The sequence below is a fragment of the Poecilia reticulata genome, chromosome 16 (assembly GCF_904066995.2).
Source record: "Poecilia reticulata chromosome 16, P_reticulata-male-v2, whole genome shotgun sequence".
In the NCBI taxonomy this organism is placed as follows: Eukaryota; Metazoa; Chordata; class Actinopteri; order Cyprinodontiformes; family Poeciliidae; genus Poecilia; species Poecilia reticulata.
Window position 1 is genome coordinate 26,524,948 of NC_088845.1, and position 25,622 is coordinate 26,550,569.

The 25,622-nt window shown below is 42.3% G+C and overlaps 1 long non-coding RNA gene across 1 annotated transcript in view; it reads left to right on the plus strand.

The window, feature by feature from the left end:
* Nucleotides 1-25,622, plus strand: part of LOC103478278 (uncharacterized) — a 163,909-nt gene that overhangs the window by 105,457 nt on the left and 32,830 nt on the right. Inside the window, exon 5 of the long non-coding RNA XR_535774.2 lies at nt 19,655-19,787. This is a non-coding gene — a long non-coding RNA (uncharacterized LOC103478278). The remainder of the gene's footprint in view (nt 1-19,654; nt 19,788-25,622) is intronic.

The window sequence follows — 25,622 nt, forward strand, 5'->3', positions numbered from 1 at the left end:
TTTCTGTGCACATTTGCAGGGGAGAAAGAGTGGCAACCCAGGAAGACAATGTGAGCTCGCATTTAAAATGACTCGTATCGAGAATTTCCTGGGCTGCTGTCGCGGAACTCCGGCAGTCGCTGCTGCTGAACCGGTTACCATGTGGCTGAAATTGAATTTAAGTATCATAAAAGTGCTGCTTTTCAGACATCTTGTCGGAAGTAGCTGCGCTGCAGTGCTAATGCTAGCTTGTGCACGAACATGAACAAGTTGATGTTTAGTTTGGATCTGGATCAATTCGTCCCTTTGCAAATTTACATCATTGTGCGGATATTTTGTTCCTTCTTGCTTCCGTTTTATGGTGAAAAGCTGAAGTTTATTTAAGTTTATTTTTTGTCTGCATGATTAAGTTTTTTCATGAAGCACTTTGTTTTAAGTATTGTTTTTCTGGAAACAATACTTCCTTTTTGTTTGGTTCCAAATATGAGCCTTAGTCAAATCGAACTAACCCTAAACACAGTATAAAAATCACTTTAATTCATAAGGAGTAGAAAGCGTCCTTCCTAACTGATGCAGGGTTGTTGCAAATTGCACTCCAGCAGACAGCACCAAAAGGTTTGTGCAAGAAATTTCCACAACTGCTACATTTCTGATTTTTGCATCTCTGACTATGAAAGATTGCAATAATCAATTAGCTCTTCTGCAACCACAAAATCCCTCTCCATACTCAGAGTCCAGTTTAATTTAGCTCCTTTAGCTGTACTAATATTTTCCCAGTACATAAAAAAAAATTGAGCTGATGTTAATAAGATGTAATGACATTTTTGAGATGTTACAACAACAACAACAAAAATAAACTACAGAATATTTGGGATTCCTTTATCTGCCTTTATGGGACTTTTACTGATTTGTTTCCGAATATATTGCAACTGAAAATTAAACTCTTTCCTATCACTGATATGTTTAATAAAAATAAATAAATAAAGAAAACAGGAAAGTGTGCAGTACATATCAATGAAGAGGGGACAAAAAAAAAATCACAACTTCCATGTTCTGTTATGAGCTGGCAGCACACTGGAACCAGAATACCTGATTATTAAAAAGACAGCTGTGGTCACGAAGAGGCCAGATCTGCTAATGACCCCCTGTCATATTCATTAGGCAGCCTTGGCACCGTCTGCATGGCTTCAGGAGCTGTCAGACGGTTTACAGCCTGTCGCCGACACCTGACAGCTACTTACACCTGCCCTGCCGTTCACAGGTGCTTATACAGCCAGTTGTGTTACCTTTGATTATCTTCCTTTTTGAATTAGAAAGCAAGACATTTTAGAATAAAAGAAAAGATTGCCAGAGCGCCTTGCGGAGGGATTCCTGCTCACTGATGTTTTCAAATTTCAACATTTAACAACCACAAACTATTTTAATGCTATTTCCACAGAGTAGCTGTAAACAAAGTTGAACTGTTTCGTTTTACACGGTTACATGTGAAATGTGGGATGCATTCGACTTCAGCTCCCAACTAGACAAAACATTTACTCGGCTGGGCAAAGGGCAACATTAATCTGAGCGTTAGAGGTCCATGGTAACTATAACACTAAGAGAATCTGCTGAAAAGAGTTATACCATCCACAAGGCTTTTCCGATCGAAGAGAGGCATATTTATTAAAATCAATTAGAAAGCCATCATTATGAGAAACTATGTATGTTTGCCACAAGCTGTGTAGAGGAGAGGGCATGTAGAGGGCATCAGAGACCTGGTACAAAGACTAAGACGGACCTATTTGTCCTCCATGAGAAACTTTATGAGTGGTGGAAGACTGAAAACCTGCCCCTGAAAAACACGGTGGTGACTGCGTCATGCTGCGAGGATACTGTTCTTCTGGAGGATAAGGGACTCTGGTCAGAGTTGATGGGCAGATGGATGTAACTAACCCATCCCAGGCCAATCCTGGAAGAAAACCTCTTAAAGGCTGCAGCAGACTTGTTTCTGGGGCAAAGTTTTACCTTCCATCTGGTCAACAATCCTAAACCTGTAGTCAAAACTATAATGGAATGGATTAGATCAAAGCATATTCAATAGACTGACCAAGTCAAAGTCTTAGCTCATATCCAACAGAGAGTCTGAGCCAAGAATTGAAGATTGCTCTTTACAGACACTCACCCCGCCAATCTCCTTGAGCTTAAGCTATTTTGTAAAGAAGAGGTAAAAAGAAAAGACTTCCATCTCTTCCTCTCCACTTCACAATTATTTCCTGATTTTGTGCTGGTTTACCACTTCTAGTGGTAAACCAGCACACAAGTGTGTGGTGAAAGCATGGCTAAAAGTAAGAGATTAGAGTGTGCTGTGGTGGCGCAGAGGTTGGGCGCGGCCCACATGTGGAGGCCTTGGTCCTCGGCGCGGCTGTCGCGGGTTCGATTCCCGGCCTGGCAACCCCTGCCGCATATCCTCCCCCTCTCTCATTACCCACTTTCCTGTCAGTTAACTGTCAAATGAAGGCCACTAGAGCCCATAAAACCTTAAAAAAAAACACATACGAGACTAAAGGGGGCAGGGATACTTCAGCAAGTCGCTCAAGATGTTTTCTTTATAAGACTTTGTCCTTGCATGGCGTATCGTCTGCCGAAAACAGCATCTGCGTAACTATGGTGCAAAGTTAGACAGCACTCTCCCCACACCCGGTCCGACTGCACCCCATCACATTTAAGGAGAACCTCCGTTTCACGCTCTGCCCATTTGATACAGGAAGAGAGCAAGTTGTTGCTTGATGGGTCGTTTCTTGTAAAGTTGCATCAGTCCTTCCACTTTCTGGCTGAAGTCAATAAGGGCCATGTTGCCTCACGCCACCCCTTTCTCCCACTCCCCCGCCACCCCTCGACTCTGGGCACATTGCATTGTGGGACATCCTGTTGGTTCATCTTCCTCCGCGGCTTGTCCACCAGTTGTCTGAACATCAGCCTCGTCCATGTTATGTTCTCCTCTTCCTCCCTTTGCCCTAAAAGAATGACGGATCTGTAAAAGGGCCCGGCTGTCACGATCCTTCAATAGCAGCTGGCTAATTGCTGACCCTAACAGGCCCAATTAGCACTTACAAGCCCCGCGCAGGGGCCCATGGGAGCTGTCTGCACAGACACGGGGATGAGACGAGGCCACGACGACCGCGCCGTCTGAAGCACAAAGAACAGCCTCTCTGTAGCCACGCAGCCGCTCCTCTATCTATCTGCTCCTCTTGGCTTTATTACCCCTGCTGCCTCCCCTCTCCATCTCTTTCTATCTTTCAGCCGTCCTTTAGTCTTCGCCTGCCCAGCCTGGGCTCTTTTTGCCGAGGCCCCAAGAGCCCTCCTCAGAGAGATCCCTTGAAGTGCAGGGGGAATCAGAGGCAGACGAGCACTCTGGGAAAAGCCGGCTGAGCGGGAAGGGAAAAAAAAAAAAAAAAAAACTCAACGCCGAAGCTGGTATCACAACAGCAACAAGCGTGTAATCAGCAGTCTTTTAAAGTGGCTCCTCAAAGAGCAAGAAGGGGCTAATGTGCACAACTTAAACTGATATTTTTCGATAAAGCCCCACATTTAGAAACTGGCAAACGCGTCAAGCCGGCTGTTCCCTTTTGAGTGTGAAATGTGATAAAGACATACATCTCCCCACTGATAAGGAAAACGCGGGGAGGAGCTGGAGTGGCTGGCACACAAAGGAGCTCTGTCAAGCCATCGGGAGAGTTTGGTGATTTTACAAGCCATAATTCTCCCACTTGGAAATAAAGAATAAGGGGGTGAAAAAAAAAAAAAACCGCAGTGTGGAAGATGATTAACGTGAGCTGGACCGCTCATCCCTCATCTATTCTGTTATCTCCATTATTTGGAAGGCATTAAAAGAGGCCAGGGATGGCAGCTCTGGGAGAGGGGCTCAGGAGGTGGGGGAAGTTCTGTGTGCCGGGATACTAATTACAGTGTCCACTAATAGCGCCTCAAGTAAACCAGGCCAATGCATCTTGCTTGATGAGAACATGCATCAACCAGCTTAATTGAGAGTAAAATGAGGCAGGCGTGCCACAGGACCTATTAATCAACATTGATGAATGAAAGTGTAATTAGATGTGGAAATACAAAAAAAAAAAAAAAAAACGGGGTGAGAAGGAAAAGCAATCGGTTAACTAAAAGTTAAGACTACAGTTGGTAACTAACAAATAGCAATATTGCACCCATTAGCCATTTATCTTTTTTTTTTTAAAGACTTCTGTCAAAGTTTTTTTCTTTTTTCTTTCTTGCAATTAAAGCGCTTTAGCTGTTTGCTGAAGCATTGTTTTGATTACGTTGATATTGCACTTCCTGCAGATTAGTGGTGAGTAATCCTGCACCTGCATTACTGGCTGCACCTGCTGCAGAGCACAGCGCTCCAGCCTAATTAGTTTATTCAGTGTTACCCCCATCAACTACAGCCGTGGTGTGGTAAAAGTGGCACTGGTTCATTTAGTATGTCTTATTCTTTTTGAAAAGAAATTGCATGTTTCTCCAGAAAAGGGGGAAGTACTTTTAAAATGTATTTAAGAAATTAAAACTTTACTTACAGATCATTAATTTTTCTCTTAAAAGCAAAATATAATGAATTTGTGGCAATCCGCAGCTTATATCAAATTATTTGGACTCCCTTTGGTGGTATTTAGAGGAAATTAAGGGGAAATGTTTTTATTAACTTTTTATTAATTGCAATTATGATGCAAATCATCTGGAATTTTTAATTATAGCTGCAGTAGGTAGCTTATGTTTTTCACAGATTTGCTAAAACTGCCACCATTTTTGGACAGATAATTTGAGACAAATAATCTGTGAAAAATATCGAGTTTCTCTGCCTCATCCCTGTGGTCCTTCTGCAGTCTACAGAAATACACAGCTTGGTCAGAAACAACCAATCAGAGCCAGGAGGAAGGTCTCACCAATGTCAGAATATAATGAGTTTTAACAAATATGCAAAACGTATATTTTTGTAAAAGTTGCCTGCTGCAGCTCCCTCCATCATCTTTCACTCATCCAGAATCAGGTAATTTGTATGAAAAGTTCAGTAGGTAAACCTAGATATCACTTACCCTGTTAACAGTGTCCGGCCCCAAATAATCCCCAGAGAAACAGGAGTGAATTTAACAAGTTCTGGGTATTCTCCCAATGAAATACACATTGACGTAGGAACATTTCTGCATCGCCTTCCCATTCAATTCGCAATGCAACACTTCACTACACTATGTGGATGGTTCAGTTTATATTTTGAAAGGTTGAAACTGAAAGTGAAAGTAATGGCTTGGTTAACTTTCTGAATAATATGGATAATATTTATGTACAGTACTGCATTTTCATTCCGTGATGATCAGTTCATCCTATATTATGATTCAGAAGAATCTCTGACTATGGTCTCTGGACACAGCAAAACACTGAGATTCACACCACCAATCTAGATGTGCTGTGTCAAACCCTTTGAAAACCTGTTCCACATCTCGTTTGTGGCGGCGCTGCACCAAGAACCCCTGAAGGAAATGTCACAAAAACCCCTGAAGAAGACAAGCATAAATGGAGCATTGTCAGATTTAGCAGTTATAGGATTTCTCTTGTCCAGTGATAAACTAGCGACATGCCCAGGGTCTACCCCACCTCTTGCCCGCTGATCGTTGGAAGATAGACACCGGCGCCCGACCTGACTCCACTAGGAATAAGGGTGTAAAATAATGGATGGATGTTTGGTTGGATGGATTTCCCTCATCTTTGTTTAAAAGATTACGAGTCATTTCTCCTGCTAAAGTTAGTCATGAGCATTTGTTTTGATTGTATTTACCCAGAATTCCCTGCGCTGTAGTCAGTTTCCTGCTTTTGGAGAAGTGCCTCGTCCACTTGTACCCACATATGCATTCGAACTAGAGTTCACTTCAACCAATCCGAGACCCAGGTTTTCAGCTGGTCCAGAGTTTGCTTTTTTTGGTCCGCATCACAGTTCGATTGCGCATCCACATCTGAACGAACCGGACCTTCTGGGTGAACGAGCTAGAGTTTGATTAAAGCGGACTAAACAGGGATGATGTGAATGCACCCTTAGTGTACAAGTGTTGAGACACTTGTTATGAAAGGTTAGAAAACTTTCCTCTAAGCCAGGATAACACTGCTCACCCCTCTTTGACATCACGGCCTGGATAAAGCTGCCGTGCCGCTTCCATATACCGAAATGTCCAAAGTAATACGATCTGTTTATGACAAGGCAAGCGACTGTCATCACTTTTTTTTGTTTTTATTCATGTGACGGTGTCAACAAATTGAAGGGTTACTCAATGTCAGGAGACTTGGGGATCAGGCGTATGATATAGCGTGACATATTCTGCCTTAATCTGTGTTTATTGTTCATCTTATTTATCTTGCGCCACAGCGTTTTCACTCCCTGACATTGACATTCATTGCCGGTCCTGCGCAGCCCCATGAGCTATGTGAATAAACACAGCAAACACAACACCCTTGAAACGCCATAATCCCTTTTGTTTTGGTGGAAGCTCTCCTCGCTGTGTATGCAAGCGGGAAAGCCTCTCCATCTTCACACACACTCGCACGCGCGCACACGTAAAGCCGTACAAACAGATCAGCACGCGCACGCATGCAAACACACTTTCCTCTTTCTCCTCACTTTCCCTTTCAAAAGCTGTTATCTATTTATAGACTTTGATATGTAAACCTATGAAATCTTACCTCAGGCGAGACAATCAAACCCGTTCTTCTTCAATCCGCTGGAATCAAAAGACAGGAATGGGGAACAAAAAAAAGAAGAAAAAAAAAACGATGAGAAAAGCGAAACACAAAGGAGACACAATGTAAGTGAAGAGAGGCAAAAAGGCCCGGTTAAAATATGAGGTTGATAATTACAGCCGGAGACAAGGCGGATTAGGCTGACGTGTTTGCCAAACGCTTCGCGAACGGGAAGACAGACAGTGGGAGCAATATGTTTTATTTTTTCGACCAAACACTTATTGCCTTCCCCTTCTCTTTGCATTACCAGAGCAAGGAGAGGCCAGCGATCTGTCATGGGGCAGCGTGTCCGATGCACGAGACGAACCATAATAAAGTGGACAGCGGGAGGAAATAAATGCGGCAGATTTACCAAATCTGGAGAGGGGAAAGTCTAACGCGGCGTAGCAGCGCCGGGCATTAGAGGTCAGCTCCATTTTCTCCTGCGCACACTGACATCATCTGAAGCGGCCTGGCTGAAAGTAGCCTAAACCTGCACCCCCTCCCCAGACCCCTCCACCCCCACCGCCAGAATGACATACTGTATCCCCCCCCCCATAAGTTGTGTGGACACGACGGGCGGCCGAACGCGAAATCCAAATCAACACATTGTTTTTGTGATGTCAGAGGCAGCCAGGGAATGACCATCACCCTCTGGCTCGGGGATATTTGTTGTCAAAACGGCAGCCCCGCCAAGCGCTTGAAATAATCTAATCCGGTGGATCTTGACTCGTTAGGGTCATTATGCAGGCTTGACCTCGTTCTGTAGGGACGGATCTCGGCACGGAGGGAGGCGAGGCACGGGCGGACGAGGGCGCCGTCTGAGGAAGCACGTGGCGCGCCCGCCGTCAATAAGGCTGACGCATGTTGGCTTCAGAGACGGGTGGCTGCCCGGTGGAAGTAGCACAACACCCGTTGACTTTAAAGCCCTTTAGGGCCCCAGGCGCCAAACAAGACAACACAGATTAAGTAAGTTTTAGCAAGAGGGGAAAAAAGGAAAAGAAACATTATGGGGTTGAAGCGCATTGAACTGTTGTTCTCGTGTTAGGACACAAAGTATTCCTTTAACAGACATGTATATAAACCGCGTCTGGTAAAGTATTTCATAACCCTTGAACTTTTTCTCATTTTGTCAGACTTTTGTGGGGTTTTTTTTTTAAAGGAAAATGTATAACAGACTACAGAGTTCCTTTAAATCAAGGCTAAAAACCCACCTATTTAGATTTACTTTTAATAAGTGAAACATTAATCAACATATTTGATGTTAGATTTTAACATTTGACAAAAATGTTGTTTATTGCCTGTTTCACACGTGACTGACTGTTTTTATGAGCACTTTGAACTGCCTTGCTGCTGAAATGTGCTACACAGATAAACTTGACTTGACTGAAATTGTGCATAGTTTTCATAACGTTTTAAAAAGTGTTAGTATTTAGTCCTCCTCAGTCAGAAGTTTCTTAGGTTATAACTGCAGTTTGCACATCTTGAAACTGAAAGTCTTTGTTTGAGGCTGGTCAGATTGGTTGGAGGTCACTTGTAAGCATCACTTTTCAAGGATTGCCACAGATTCTTATTTGGGTTTAGGTCAGTACTTTGACTGGGCCATTCCAGTGCAATAATATGCTTTGACTCGCTGTATGCTTTGGGTTGTTGTCCCGCCTGTACGTGACTCTCCACGTTACAGATTTACGCCCAGAAGTAAATCTAAAACTCCTCTGGCAGATTTAGTCATTTTACGTTGCTTAATTGTATTATTTTCTATCAGAAACAATCTGAGCGGTCGAATGAAAATGATTTCAAATTTAAATATACCAGTATGAATAAATCTGGGCTTAGCTGGTCATCATCAACTCTGACAGGCAAATTTAGGATGTCGTTTTGTAATCCTACAAACTTCCTCTGTTTGCTCACAAAATATCTTAAGTCAACTGGTCGCACTTGAATTACATTTTTTTTCAGGGTATCAGAGTCAAGATGTCTGAATACAAATGCAAGCCACACATTTCACATATGATCAAAAATAAAACGGGCAAGTGATTCACGTCACGCAAAATAACAAGGAAACCATTAAATTGTTTCAAATTATTTCTACGTTTCCAGCTTTCATTTCAAACTGCAGACTCATTGCTAACAAATCAAAGACATTCAGCGAAGCGGTAACGATAATATAGGGCAAAATAAGTACTTTAATATAAACCATCCCTTAGGACCATAGGTACATCGCGGATATTAATATGTAATAATATCCCTGCTCATATGATACTTTATAATGCCTATGAGGAAACTTACACATATTGTTTTTAAATGTTTAATTTTACATTGCTGATTATTTCAGCTTAAATAATTAATCAGGAGAAAACAATATGCTGCGCACAAGCTAGATAATAATGTTAAGCAAAAAAAAATAAATAAAAAAATCATCCCTTTAGTTGGGGCCTTCCTGCTGCTCTGTCTGCTGCTAATGAACAGTTGATTTCACCATCATCTCCATCACCTTACGGGGGCCAGAGGAGGAGGCAATCCTCTCTGCTGTCTCCTTGTGTCTCAGAAATAATAAATAAGCGTTCTTTTAATGGCTGACTTTATGTTGCTTGTGCAGCAGAGCTGTCGCTTGGCCGGCACCGCTAAAGATGCAATCACCGCGGTCGGCGGGTGGAAGATGGACGAGTGAGCGGGACAGGTGGACAGGTGAGATAAGGAGGTTTTGTGAGAGGCAGTCAGGCCAGGATTTGTGTGGCTGTCCGCAGCCGGACACTTAATAGCTGATGGCAAGCTGTGATTGTGATGAACATTTTAAATCTCGGGTCCAGTTTACCTTGACCTTTTCCTTCCTCCCTTCTGGTGTATTGCATTTCTGGTGCGTCGTCTGTTGTGCGGGGTTAATGTCTTTGTTTGTTTCACTCTCTCTCTCTGTCTTTCTCTCTCTGCTGTGTCTGTTTATACAGAAATCCTTGAAACGTGTGACATGTTTAATAGGCAGTCTTTCAGGTTTTCTTTTTACAGTAGTTCTTGCTTTTAGCTAGCATTAAAGGGTGATTCCGCCTAGATAACACACAGACCATGTGGATGACAGCAAACTTCTTTGGTGTCGCTCTGCGGACAAACTTTTTCAATATGTGTACAACCATCCATATACATGCATAGCACACGTTCAAAACCAAACACTACTTGAGAAAACTCTTCACATACAGCTATATGCATCAGATGTTAATTTATAATTTTTTATTTAAGAATACCGGAGAACACTTCATCTCATTTCCTGTCCAAGGGATGCTAAACTGATCTGTCACTGTCAGGGTTTCTGTACCTGATGTTAAGTGTTTAAAAATTCAGATCTCATTTGACATTTTGCTCCTCCAAAATCCTTCAAATCAGACTTTGACTATGCCCCCCACTCCAAAGCCATTTTTGATCTTTTTAGTGATGGACTTACTGTACAACCCAAGTGTCGTTGAATTTAGGGTCACAGACTTATGGCTAGACAATAACTGTGTTTCCATTAAAGTTTTCTTTGCATTTTGAAGTATTGCATTAGAAAATGTTGATGGAAGCAACAAAATTTGAAATAATTCAAATTCTACAAAAAAAAAAATTTTGGCAAAAAAAGATTTTTTTTTTTTTTTAGCAGTTTCCATCTCCCCGAAAGAAGGGGAAATGGAAACACATTTACCCCACATTGCTGATCAGCCGTGTCCGCTGTCGGTGTATGAATTTTCTTGTCTACATCTCCGCATGTCACGTCGCACATACTAGTTGACTTGACAGAACGAGTACAACTTGCCTGATTCCAAGACATTCCTGAAATCATCTTACCACCCATGCTAGTGTATAACTTCTGCTTCCTGTCAAGGTCACGTGCAGCGTCAACGTCTGACGAAATTACAATTTACCTGGTTGATTCTCTCCAAGTCAGAAGATGGATATGTCTAATTTGCATGTTCTATTTTGTTTGTTTGTTTGTTTGTTTTTTGCAATATGTTACAAGTTTGCTCAAAGTTCACATGAAAATTGCATGGAAACCCAAATGTCCTTTAGAGGACAATGCAGCCCCAGACCATCAACGTTTCACTGCTTCTGGTGTTAATTTTGGTCAGCAGTGGTTTTGGCCTTGAAACTCTCCTATGGATGGTGTGTTTATCCAGTCTCCTCCTCACTGATAAATCATGAGAATAGGCCTTTACTGAAGGAAGTGGTGCCTTCAATGTTGCTTTGGGTTTCTTGCTCTTTTTAAAGCTCACTTCAGGAGAGTGAGAATCGGCATCCCCAACTAAAGAAGTTTTTTTATCAAACAGTTGTTAGACCGTCAAAAATAATTCACTGCCGTCAAATAGTTTCTCCCAAAGGAAAGTTTTGTCAAATGTTTTCGAGAATGGATTTATTAAGCAAACTCTCAAGTAGAGAAGGAGAGGGAGTCTGTTGTAGAGGACGGCGCTAGGTACTGCAGAGTTAACCAGTAGTAGATGCAACTGTGACTAATACGAGGACGTCTTACAAAAAACCCACCTTACCCACCAGAGAGGGGACAGAAACCATCCCAATATAGGACAAAGGCCACGCCGATTGATGTGGTTTTGAAGAGCAAAACCATTTATCTTCTAAATGAGGACAAAGCCAGCCAAGAAGCAGCACATACCTCACTCAGTGGTGAGACGTTTCGTGAGACGCAAAAAAAACCAGCAGCTACAAGTTGTGCAAATAAGTGCTCTAAAGTCATCCGTGATGCATTAACCGGATCGTGCATTCCCATCGCCCGGCACTCAATCTCTCGCTGTTTAGCCTCTCTGAGCGTGATCGATGCTCTCCAGCCCGATTCTCTGATGAAAGAGTCATCTTTAGGTTGTGTGTGTGCGAGCTTGTTTTTTTTTTTTTCTCTCCATTTCCTATTGCTGGCTGATTTGAGCGAAGTTTGATGGATGTGGGTGGACTTGTCACATGTGGGTGTGTTATCTCTTTGTTGTGTGAAACGGAGACAAAAGAAGAGGAGTGCATGAGAAGACTGCAAGTTTTTTTGTTTTTTTTTCTCTGAAGTGCAAAAACAAAAATGTTTCTAGGCGCAACACGCAGGGAGAGAGAGTGGGAGAGAGATTAGAGCGGCTGAAGAGCAAAAAATAGATTGATCAGATAGCATGATAAGAATAACTGAGGGCTTTGTTTGTTAATTCTCATTGGAGTGTTTTTTTTTCTCCCCCCTGTCTCTGTTGCGTTTAACATTTCCCTGATCCTCCCCTATTTTTTATTTTTTTTTGCTTTTCTTAGGCATTCTGTTATTTCACCAGAGGTAAATATGGAAACGTCTGTATTTACACCTTGTAGTAATTAGGCTCCTTGCCTCTGTAGATTAGAAAATAACCTAATTAGGGATATTTTTGTTTTGTTTGACTCCACAGCTGCGCTGCTGCCTTCTGTATGTGTGTATGTGTGTGAACACGTGGCTGTTCCCTGCCCTCCTGGGTGGAGGTCTACGTGAACCACTCCGGGGCCACGGCGACCCGCTAAGGGGAATCAGACGTGGCCTCCCAGGGCGGCATGCAGGACCAGGCAGGGAACACGGCCCAGTATTACTGACACTTAATCCCCTTCAGAGGGGTCAGGTCTGCAAAGCCTCATCCCTGGTGAAGGAGAAAACACCTGTGATCCATTTTGCTTCCGAGCGTCAATGTTCTTAAATGGGCCCCGGGGGAGCTGGGAAACACAGAATGGTGTTTATCTAGGGACGGACACGGAGAAATTTGTCGGAACGCCTGACGATGTGTCGGACTGGAAATCTATAAAAATATCACCATTCACTTATTTATTCAGAGGGATTTTAATCAAATCCATGGGTGAAAGTTTTGGTTTCTGTGAAATAAGTGCGACAACAGCAACTTTTTCTCCATTTCTTTTAAGTTGTTCAGTGTTTCTAGGGACTTAAAATTGATTATCTATAACATTTTGTTTTCCAAATCTCAGTCCACAAGGTCAGACTAAAACTCCTGTTTGTCTGGCGACTCTTAAATAGTGAGCAGGAGGGCCCGCATCTTGGAGTTAACCAAAATGGCCTTAGGTGACTTAGTTATTTACATGCCAACTTATTATTTGACAGACATCCGAGAAAAACAAAAGTATTGTAAATTGTTTGTACCTTCGCACACAAATTTTTCAGATACAAATTCTTGTTGTTCGCTGAAAGACGTTTTGTAACGGCAACGCTTGAATTGCAGGTATATGTATCCAACGTACCTGCTATGAAATCCAATTATTTGCAGTATCGTTCTGTACTCGTAGTTTGTTGTAAGAAATTGTGGTCATGTGCCTCAGCAGTTGATTAGAGTTGATTTGATTTGATTGAGGTACATAATTTGCCATAATCTGAGTCAAAAAGCCCAAACATGCATTGAATCCACAATCCATCAAATTGGAGCGAAAGGTGCTATTTTCAGAAAGTAATATACATCCATCCATCCATCCATCCATTTTCTTTACACCCTTGCCCCTTAGTGGGGTCAGGAGGGGTGTCGGTGCCTATCTCCAGCTAAGTAATATACAATCAAATGAAAATTTATTAAAAATTGTAGGATTTCTAAGATAAAGACAGACAAATGTTTGACTGGAAAAACTGATGGAATTTGTCAGAGATTAAATGGATTTTAATCTCTGACAAATTTTCAAAGACTTTCTGTCCATCATATATGTAAGCATGTAAAGTTTACTAAATATCGGTTCTTTAACTTTAACGGTGTCAGTTTTCACAGCAAACACTCCAGAGGTGTTTGAAATAAAACCTCATCTACACTGTTAGGTAAGGAAGAAGACCCGTAGTACTTTGGGCCTGTTTCTGCCATGGCGCTGTGTCAACATCCTGGTAACAGTGTACGATATCCAGAACCCTTTAAAATACCAACCTGGTGGAAATGGGTCGTCTTTCGGCCACATATTTTGGATTAACAAAGATGTAAGCAAGTTAACCTTTGTACTTGGTATTAAATCTGTGGTCTTCTCGGACATTAGACCTCAATCCTAAAGAAATGACTCTGGTTTTGTTGAAAGCAATGCTTAACATGTTTTTTTTTTTTTTCAACGTTGGATATTCCAGTATGAGGTCAAGCCACGCCAAAAGAAGCTACATTTGTTTTGAGACGTTTTGCACATCTTCACCAGGGGTACTAACAACTAAAGTCGGTGCTGTTTTCGTATTAAAAAGGCCCGGGCCATCTGGTGATGCATATGCATACAGTCTACATCCCTGACTGTACGTTTTTATTTTGAGTCACATGAAAACAAGGTCTGATTTTATGACTTTCCCCTATCATCCAGAATTTGCCAACACAACTTATCTTCCCCCTTCTCCCCGTTCTCCCCCCCACTCGTACCCCTCTCTAAGCATGTCGCCTTTTACTTAAATTTGACAGATGCGGAAGTAACGATTCCTTCGACAAGCCGGGCCTCCTAGTCTACAGACCCACGTCTTCACCACCTGAGGGCCCCGACAGAGACGATTCCAATCCTCCTCAGCCGTTTAATGACGGATAGACCTGCAGCTGCAGGAGCATTTGACAAGCCGCTGTCAGATGTGACAACCTGAGGGGGGTTGGTGGCGGGGAGGGGGGAGGTAGGGGAGGGAACTGAAGTGAATGAAGACAAGCGGAGGAAGGTAGGAGAGAGCGAGCGCACGGCAATGTGGCAGACAGACTGCAGATGATTGCAGATGGAGTGAAGAGGGGATTGTGGAAAAGATCACTGTTCAATCTGTGGCATTGACAATACGGTGTCAGCCCCCTCGCTGAGGGAGACCTGACAGGCTGGCAGGTGGGCTGCTGCTGTCGGTGTCACCGGCTGGGAGATCAGGGATGACACGCAGAGATTCCTGCAACCCTGACTCCTTTGCCTTCTGAAGCCGACGATCGGAGCCGATGCCTTGGCCGACACGTGAAGTCGCGGTGACATGCGCCGACTTGCGCACATTGTTGGTCACATACAAGAAGTGTTCTTAACCCCTTAAACTTTTGCCTGTTTCACCCGTTTGCAACCACAAACCTCGGTGGATTTATTTGGGGGTTATCGTGTAATAGGCTTAAATAAAGTAGGAGATGATTAGAAAGAGTCAAACTGTGATTTTCAAATTTTTATTTTTTTTTTTACTTAAACATTCAGTTTTCATTCCTCTTTAAACTGATAGATTGGCCTAAATAAAATACAGAAATCACGAATTAATATTAATATATTATTTGTAAAAACAAAATTGTCGACCTGTCAATATTTTAATGATGGGTAAGAATACAGAAGCAAATACTGATTATTTTAGTTGTCAATTAATCTACGAATTATTCAGACGATTAATCGAATTTGTTGAAAGTTGACTCATTTTTAATAATTGCGTAACAAAAAGTGTTTGTTTTGTTTTTTTCTTGAATTTGAACGGGGTGAAGCATCTGAGGAATTCTGGGTAGAACAAGTCGCAGGTGTTTGTGATTTATTTTAAATAAAAAAAATTACACTTTTTTGGTACAGTTTTGGCTTAGTTTTGGTCAGACTGTGTTGTTCTTTCAACAAGTGCCAAAAAGAAAGGCATAACAAGACTAAAAAGTGATCATTATCAATACCAGGCCAACAGTAAAACATGGTGGTGGAAGCGTCATGCTGTAAATAGGTTAGCTGGCCAGAGTTGATGTAATGACGAGTGGAGCTATAAAAAAGTCTAGACTGCAAACAGCTTGAGACTGAATTGAAGATTCAAATTCCAGCAGAACAATCGTCTCCATGGAATGGTTTACATCAAATGTCATTCATGTGTCAAGTCAAAGATTCAGATCTTTATTCAAGTCAAGTTTGTTTGTATTGCACATTTTAACTGCAACACGGCAATTCAAAATGCTCCACAGTATAAAAACGCCAAAATAAAATGTCATACAAACATCCAGTCGCCAATTGAGAAACCAGTGACAAATGTCTTTTCAAGTATCAGCATCAAAATCAGCAGTACATGTTCATGTCCCAATGGGCAATTAATTTTACAGCATAAGAACACAAAACAACAATTAATATTTAACTAGCAAGTGTGGCACTTTATTCCTCTGCCTCTACCACCGAAAGTCATAGAAACATAAAAATTGTCAATCACGTTGCTAACAAAGTCCAGAAAAGACTTTAAAATGACGTTCAGAGACACTCAATCTGTCAGAACTTTAGCTACAAAAATATTAGTCTCTACATGATTACACCTTGAGAGACATACACAAACATTTTAGCTGCTATTCCTATGAACGCAGTTTGCCAAGACGAAGAAGAAAAAAGTACACTTTTTCCTTTCTGTTTCAGTTATGCTCACTTTGCCTTGACCCATCATCCGAATCCATTGATGTTTGCGGTCCTTACTTAAGAAATTTTTTTTAAAAAAAGCATTAAGGGGGTGTAAATAGTTTTGTAAGACTGGGCGGGCTCACAGTTACACCGGTCTTTGCTAATTACCGCCAAAGTGCGTTCTGAGCCGGGCCTCCAAATTACACGGCTCCACCACAACAAGGGCGCCGTGCCCAGCAGTCATTTGTCAGACTAATTATTTGTCTTGGGCTCGTAATTGCTGTGAGAACAGGTAGTCAGGTAATTGTGTGGTAAGCTGCAAAGTTAAGTGATGCTTTCTCTCCATTTCCAGACGAGATGAAAGGAGTAGGGACTGCTGAGGTGAAATGCGACGCACCCCCCCAATCTCCACCCACCCAGTCAGATACAGAGTCTAAAAATATATGCCATCCATGATTCTCAGCTCAGCGAGAGGAAGAAAACGGCGTCTTGACGTTAAGATCATGTGCGTGGCACTTTCCATTAGGCTGGCTACTTCCTGGATTTATGTAAATAATTGTGTCCCCTGGTGAATGCCTGAATAATAAGCCCATTAATCACAATCCAGAGTGAGTGAAGGCATGATACTATGGATCTCCAAAGCAGAGCAGTTCAAGTCCGTCTCATATCTCCGAGCCGTATCGCTGCTGAGGTAATTCAAAGGAGCGCGTCCCCACTTTCTCGCCGCCGTTTTGCATGTGCGCGGCAAACGCATAAACACACACACGCACACACACACTGGACCGCTGTCATCGGCGATGATGTGTGGCTCAGTAACACTGTCACCTATCATCACGATTACCGCAGAGCCCCGTGCCGCTCGTGGTTTTTAAATGCGCATCCCATGATTCCTCGCAGAGGTTACGCGGGGCCAGCCGGACACGATGTCAGGTTGAATATTATAATGAGCAAATAAATAAATAAACAAATAACTCAACGAGAAGCATAAACAGTCGAGTTTTTGGTATTTGCCCCGAGTCCAAACCGCGGCCCTCCCCGCCGTCGGTGAGACTTGTCTGATCTGGACAACGGTCACTGGATTTCCGCTGAGCCGCTTTCCTGACGAGCAAATCAGTCTCGCCACGCGGCCCGTCTTGTAGTGCGCAGCATCGCCCAGGGGCCTCCCCGTTCTTTTGTGTCAGGGGAACACACGGGCTCTTGAAAGGGGATCCATAACGATCAGCGACAGCCGGGGCCGAGCGCGGCCAGGCCTCATGCGGAAAAGGCCACTTCTACATGAAAGGGTAGAGGCACAACAGAGCCCTCCGTGTCCTCTTACCTTTCCTCTAATGCGCTCCACAGGACGGTCACGTTTTCTTCATGCACGTTGGGGCAAATAATGTCAGCTCCCTCATTACCGGGATGGTCTGGATGTTTTTGAAATGAGGCTTTGTGACGTTGTTCTCAGTAGTAGTTCTTTTATCCGTTCTGTAAATATGCTGTGTTGTCACGAGTTCGTGGTGAAATCTTCAGAGTGGTGTCAGGCTGATTAATGGCTGGTGAGACGCAGGCCTCAGTTTTAACTGATTTCGCCCATTGGAAACATTAACTGAATGTGTTCATATGGTGGGATACAAACTTTCTGTTCAAAAGTCAAAGTTTTGAGATAGAGTCAAAAGTTTGGAGGGATGAACAAATTCTTAAATTAGTTTTGAAAATACAAAAGGCTATTTATTATAAAAATTGTTTTTTTTTGGGAGCCCTTAACCATTCTAATTTATGACTATAAAGCATAATTAGCACTGTTACAGTTAGCAGAAATTCAATTTAATTAACTTCATTACTTTTAATGCCTTAACAAACAAGGCCAGATACACTACACCAGATATCAGGATAAGAATATATTTTTTCTTTTTTTTTTTTTCTTTTTTTTTTTGAAAAGCATAAGCTGTGCATTGGATTCAGTAAAAAAAAAAAAAAAAGCCACTATATGCAGTGCCAGCAGAGCTCGATTTCATTTACATTAACTACAACAAATCGCAAAATAAGCAGATTGTGAGTACAGTGAACCACTGGTATTCAGAGACCATAGCAAAATCCACAAATACTTGAGACCCTTTCTAAAAACACTCAGACTTCCTATTTTAGTTGTTCAGACACCAAATACATACCTTAGTATGCATTAATATGTATTATAGAAACTGTCTTAGCATTGACACAGAAGCTAATATCTACAGTCTAACTTAGCTCTACTGTTGGGGGACAAAGGAGATATAAATGGCGTTCTTGGATCGGCTGCTTTGCTTTTGGCTAGCACTATTAGCATCATGTCAGGTAGGACTGTACCTATTTTAGCTTCCCAAGCTACATTTTCTTTTGAAGAGTTTTGATATGCTATATGAAAAATCCACAAATAATTTGGTGTTACATTACACTACGTTTTGTTACGTTACTGTGAATAGCCATTGGTCCACTCTGTAGCTAAAGCTGTGATAACCAAAACGTTCTCCCAGGAGATTTTCAGTTTGTTATTCTGTGAAGCATTTCAGCATTTCCTCTCAGTCAAACACTTCTTCAGCTCGCTTTGGAAGTTTTTATTGAAACAGAACAAAGTGTTCGTTGTGGTTTTGATTTACAGAGCAGGCTGAATATCGTGCCTGGCACCATCATTTCCTGCCAGGTGCTTTTCCACACTTGCTGTGTGGTATAAGATATGAAGTCTTCTTAAGTCAAAAGGTTTGATTTGAAGTGAGATAATGAATCATTGATGTCCAAAGTCTTTTTTGATTTTGTCAAGTCTAAATTGTGACTCGAATCTGACTTGATTCTGTGTCACGTGACTTGAGTCCACATCTTTGAAAGCTACTGCAGACGAGCTACAAGTTGGTGATCGGCACTCAACTGTAGGTTTGCTAGCTCTTAATATATTACTTAATATACTTCTGTTCACGCAGCATGTTTCCTTAAAACTTAAATTAAATGGAGCTATGTTCTAAAATTTTCCTTTAGGCTATTTCCCAAAGTCGAAATTACAATAAATGAATGCTATCTCAATCAGCAAAAATATGACTGTAATTATCAATTTGCCAAAAATATTTTAGAGGCAGTAGGAATGTGTTGCTTTTCTGTGTTAAATGAAACAGAAAACTATAGAAGATAACGGTGTGATATCAGGAACCGACTCAGAGACACAATCTCTGTCTTCCACAGGTAAGGGAACCATAATTCATAATAACTTCACCGAACCTCACTTGAAAAGATCTAAGCCATCCATTTAATATCAACAGGCATGCTGTCAAATAAACAAAATGTTCTCCTCTCCCATGAACAGAATGTGTTTGGGTGTCCGTCAGCATTCAGACGCCACCTCTAGCTTCCACTCCGGGATTAAGTGTTTTGCAGCTCAACACAGTCACCGTCTGTGTAATGTGTGTGATCAGTGTGTCTGCGGAGGATAAGAATAAGCAGTAGGCGTGTGGGTTTTTTTTTCCTCTCTCTCTCCATCTTTATTTCTCCATTTCTCTCTCTCCTTCTCTTTTTCTTTCTCTCCTCACGGTGGAGACACCACGGTGCCATCTGCTTTGCATTTGTTTAACAAAGATTTATTGTGAAGCAAGACACTAATCCAAAACACACACGCTCACACACATATCTCGCCTTCTTCTCGTCACAGGCCGCGAAGAGAGGAGAAAAAAAAAATAAGGAGAAGAAGAAGAAGTGAGGGATGTGGGATTGGAAACGCTTGGCGCTCTCTTTGTCAACTCTCACTCTGACGGGGAGGAGAGAGAACCGGCTGGCACGCAGAGGTAGGAATGCCAATTACGGCCTCCTCTGCCTCCATGTGGCACACTCCAACACGCCGATTCAGAGCCGCAATTATAAACTTGTCATACATGTGTTTATGGTGAGGTGGAATCAAAAAAGTGCAAGACTTTGAGCAGACGAGCGCGCACACACACATGCTAACACTGAAAAAGATTAAATCAAAGCAAAGAGAAATTGCTCATCTGTAGCTCCACAATGACAGGATTCACTTGTAATGTGGCGCAGAAGGTGTTACACACTTCAGCATCGAACGAACGTGTTGCAGCAGGAAGGGATTATCGTCTCTTCGTGAGGCAAAAAAAAAAACAACAACAACAAAGCAGGTCAAAGTGGCTCCCCAAGAACAGCTCTCACCGTTGTCAGCTCAGGAATGTAGCCATGTAGCTTTGGCGTATTACCTCTCTCCATCCTGTCCAGACGAACCCCACGCATCCGCTGACTCCTCCTGCCCTCTTCGTCACCCTCGTGCCAGGCAGAGAGGCAGGGTCCTCTAGGGCCGAGACCGCGAGACCCTTACGACTAGAAAAGGCCATTTCAGAGGCTCGTAAGGGCCCCTCACAGACGTCAGCGGGGTTAAGGGGTCCGCTTAGAGGCGGAGGCACTGAGCCTGTCGAGCCTCCTCCCAAACACTCGTCAGCTTGTTAGTCCCGCTCGAAGAAAGGGCCGGTGGGTCCCCATCTGCCAAATGGTACTACCAAGGCGTTCATCATTTCGAGGGCTATACACACAAAGAAAAGGAACATATGAGCATGTGTTCTTATGTATATGCGCTTGTACGATCACGTAAACACACTCGACCGTAGACATTAGAAGCCCCGTCCAGTGCCAGTGTTCAGTGCCAACCCCTCCAACCCCAAGGTGAAGCCCCCGCCAGTTCACCTGCCAGGGATGGACAAGCGGAGCACTTAGCGCCTTCATCCCCTGCCCCACTCCACACCCCACACATGCTCGGTCACACCCACTGCGTTACTCGGGGGTCAAGGAGGCTTCACCCACTCTGCTCGTCGCCCCTCTGCCAGGCGACGCAGAAGCGTCACCCTCTCCGAGCCGCTCGCGGTGTCAGTGCTCCGTTGGCAAGAGGTCGCTGTCAGCAGCCTCTCGACTCATTTACAGTGACGCACTAAAGGGTACTTCCTTCACATTAAATTGGTACGTTATTCTGCAAACGCTCAAGTTAGGGGGTAGGGGGAGAAGGAAAAAAAATGTCATCAGCACAACGTTGAAACCTTTATTACTCCCTTAGAGAAAATGTCACTCATCTTTTTTATAAATTTACACATGCTGGTGCTAATTTTCTTCAATCTTCAGTGGATTGAGACAAGTGTGCCAACATGTTAATTGTTGGAAACTTTATGTTTTGACTCAAGTGATGAGAATGCGTGTATTTTAGAGCACAAAAGGAGATTACAGTAGTCAACTGACTCCATGTGTTCGTCTTTCTTTGCCAGAATTCATTATTCCAACTGCTGCATTTGCTGCCCTGAGAAAGAGCGATCCCAATTCTCCTTTGTGTAAATTTTTTTTTTTTTTTGTTAGGTTGTTGCAATCTCCCACTTGTTGTGTAACACTGTAATGCTGAGAATAAAGCCTGTGACCCCGAAAGAAGGAGACATGACGAGGGAAGACGTCTGACATGAAAAGAAAGATATCCGTCCTGGGAAAGCAGGCGAACAAGAGGATGTGGCTAGTTTTTCTCATGACCCTTTTGTTTGGAAAAAAAAGTAAAGAATGGCATTCTGTTTTTCCGTTTCGTCTCGGCCACAGTCAGAGTTTTGTAGACTCTTGAAACTTTTTTTTTATACGTCCAGTTCTTGTACCTGTTGAGGACTGTGTGTGGTACAGTGTGTTTGCAATGAAAGGCACTTAATGGCGAAGCGGAAGAAATGAAAAGACCCAGAAAACATACTGAAAAGCATGGAATACATTTATCTATGTAACCGAAAGAAGAAATTTATCAAATATCTGACACATACCCAAAGAGAAGCATTTTCCTTAAAGTGATCGACTGTAATGCCAACTTTTCAACAAACAGGCGTCTGAGACGCGCTTGGTTAGTGTTAAAATACTATTTTTTAAGTCTTCATTTGTGTCTTAACTTTAGCATTTTTCAAAGATTCATATAAATAAATAAGGATAACTTGTGTTTTTGTGACAGGCTGCTGTTTTTAATAAAGTCTAGAGATCAGATTTGAACTGGTTTTTCACTAAGTTATGTTTTATGCGTTGACTCAACACCAAGTCATACCTTCATCTTTGGAGGGTCTTTATACCTGATGGATTCACAGGTCAAAGTGACTTAAGGATGTTTTGAAAAGAGTGTTTTAAAGGGGCAGCGTTATGTAAAATCAACTTTTTTGAGCTTCACATCATGTTATGTTATTCACTCATCAAAAACATCCCTTGATTGTCAACTTGAATCTTTCATGCATGTTTGAGAAATCCTTTAAACTCATGTTGCAGCCATTCAACTGAGCAAAACGCCTGACTGGACCTAGTGCCACCTTTGAGGACAAAGCTCCTCCTGCGGTTTCCAAGCTTCCGAGCTCCCACCTTCCCCCGCCAGTCCCCCACTCAGCTCCTTCAGACTAGCCAGCAGCAATTAGCAAACACCTAGTGGAGCTACGCATCTGCTGAGCTCTTTATATGAGCTACTCCTCGGTGCATTGCTTGTTAGAGGGTTAATAGAGGAGCCATGTTTTGATGAATTCCTGAAGGTGGAGTTTCAGAAAGAGCAAGTTTTCTTAAAGAGACAGGGGCCCATTTTCAAGGCACTAAAATTACAAAATTTCCTTAAAGTCATATCTGACATATACAAACTTTCTATAAAAACTGACGGTAACAGCTATGAATTGATACAATGTGGCAGGAAAACATAGGTTTTCCTATGTAATACTGCCCCTTTAAGAATGGAAAAATTATAGTTTGCACCTCCGTCTCAGCAAAGCTGCTTAGTTCAGTGACAGATATTCTTTGTTACCTTAACTTGGAGGCAGGTCGTGTCTTGTTTTTCCTTCAGCTAAGCTAACATATACAGTATGGTGCTGTGCCTCCTCCTTTACAGGAGAATAACAGCGCTAAAGCAACTCCCTGAAATGTTTCAAGGCAAGTGTGTAGCAGGGCCGCTGTTGCCTGAAAAAGATGATAAAGTGCATATGAAATAAAGCTTGACTTACTCGTGTGAGTCAGCCGGGTCATTCAGTATACGCGAGTGTACTCATGGGAGTAAGTGTGACAGGGCTGTGTGTGTGTGTGTGTGGGGGGGGTCCGCCGGCTGACGAACCGGAACTGTCTTCCAGCAGGTGAGACATCAGATAGATTCTCGTCTTGGCCGGAGAGGAACGGCAGCCATCTTTTTTTGTTTTCCTCTCTCTCTCTCTCTCTCTCTCTCTCTCTTTCTCCTTTGCTTTGATCTCCTTACAGGTCTCGGATGGAGACCGGGCCGGCTATTTAAATCACATCCTGCACAGCTGAGAAAAAGCAGAGACAGTACAGTTGATGCAGTTAGAGCGCGCTCGGCTGTGACATGTTGACGTTTTGGCCAAAGTAGACGTGGGACGTACATCCTGTGTTTGGCCTCGTTAATTACATCGAAGATGTTTGCGTCCGGTTTAATGGAGTTGCAGATGGTGGTCCCCCAGGAACCTCGGATGACTTCACTGTGCTTTGCAGTGTCATCTGAGCGTGTGGGTTCCTGTGGATGTCAATCTTCACCTCCTCCATCTGGATGGTATTAAGTCGGAAGTCACTCATTGCTCGACTAGACGGCGCTCCCGCCCATTTCGTCCGCTCGAACCGTCTATTACAGGGTATCGGTCTGGTTTTGGCAGCTTGTCCAAGTAGAAATAAAAGGCGGAATTATGACAAGCAGCTAAGAACTTCTGGAGATCATTTAAAGCTGTAAACGATACGCGTCATCCATCTTTTGTCTGTAACGGCAAAATCCATTCATGTTTTGTCACGAATTGAGTGGAACACGTTAAAGGTGGTGTGTTTTTTTATATCACTAACAAAAGTACACCGACTGAAAACACAGATGTGTTATAAAATAAGGATTTCGCTATAAAAAAAAAAAACATTCAGAAAAAATCCTGATTTGTGTGAGAAGCTCAAGGTTTTAGCTGATTTCCTGGCTTTCGCAAACAGTTGTGCAAGGATTTTCAGCCTTCCATTTTTTGAACGTTTTACTTCAGTGACCCCTGAACCACGATTCTGTCGTGGAGAGCGAAACTGAAGTAAACTGTGATAATGGGAATATTTTTCCTCAGAACTTTACTTCATGCAAATCCCTTTTTATTGCTCCTTACAGGAATTATTCCATCTCATTGGTGACCGTGCGTATTCACCACTCAACTACATTGACCAGAAATAGTTGATAACAAAATGATCTAAAGGAACACAAAACGATTGCTGATGAAGCTTGAAGTTTGCCTGGTCACACTATGATTAGCTGCTTTCTTTCTTTCTTTCTTTCTTTCTTTCTTTCTTTCTTTCTTTCTTTCTTTCTTTCTTTCTTTCTTTCTTTCTTTCTTTCTTTCTTTCTTTCTTTCTTTCTTTCTTTCTTTCTTTCTTTCTTTCTTTCTTTCTTTCTTTCTTTCTTTCTTTCTCTATTCTTTACTTTTCTTTTTTACAGAAAGCCATGAAGTGCTAACACTCTCTCATGAATTTCTACATTAGTTGCTTCCAAAAAGCTTTATGTCGTTTCAAAAAACTCAGCACCGTATTTGCCACAAATTGAATTCATGGATTTACAAGGGTTAGAAGTTTGCCAAATGTTATTCAGCATCTCTGTACATTAGCTGATGAAACAATAAACCTGCCAAAACATGCTATTTTTGCCCATTTTATGTTTTTATTACCTAAAATGTTGCTTCACCGTTTTTTTTAACCCTCTGTCCTAAGCGGATGGCTGTAAATGCTTGTTTGATAAAGTAAAAGAATACAGCTGCTGCCGTTTTCCCTGTGTAGTGCTGTTAGGAAATGTGGATCTGTATAACATTTATGAAACACCAGTTAAGAAGGGATTCACTCTGACAAATGCAAACAGAAGTGGATATTGTCCCTGCTCAACAGTCAAACCAAGTGTCTCTAAACTGCTCTGAATTTGTCTGCAAAGATACTACGACGTTCTTCACATTTTCTCCAAGCCTGAGGGAAAACATCAAGGTTATTAACCATGCACGCACTTCTGAAGCATAGAAGCTGGGAGAAATTCTTTCCGAGAGCCCTTTTCTGCAACACAGTGTATTGTGTGTAGGAAAGCATCAGCTTCCCTTCAGCCTATCCAAATTTTGCCATTTTAAAATGGCAGTCACATCTTCTGTAATGAAATGTGAATGTGGCAGAAAAATATTTCTCATTAAATCTGTGATCAATATTTCAGCATCATGTTCCTTCCTTGTGACTCCATTTATTTTCTGAAGTGCACCAGTTCCTCCTCCAGCAAATCAGATCCCACAGCATGATGCTGCCACCGCCACACTCCAGTTGGCTGGCTGATTTCTTTTGACTTTCTGTTGTGCCCAACAAGAAAGTAGCAGGTGTCGCCTTAAAATACGTCCACAGGTGTGCCTCTAATTAATTCAGATGTGTCAGTTAACCTGCCAGAAGTTATAAAAGACTCATTTTGAAGACATTTGTAAATACATTTCATTTTGGCATTTATCAGAATATATTCTGAACTTGATCTGAAATCTGAACTTGATCTTCAAGTTCAGATTTTTTAATTTTTACTTTTTACCAATAAACATTTGGAGTTTTTGGCCTGCGGTGTAGTCCATGTTTAGGGTTTTGGGCCTTTCTGTAGTTTGAGTTGATTC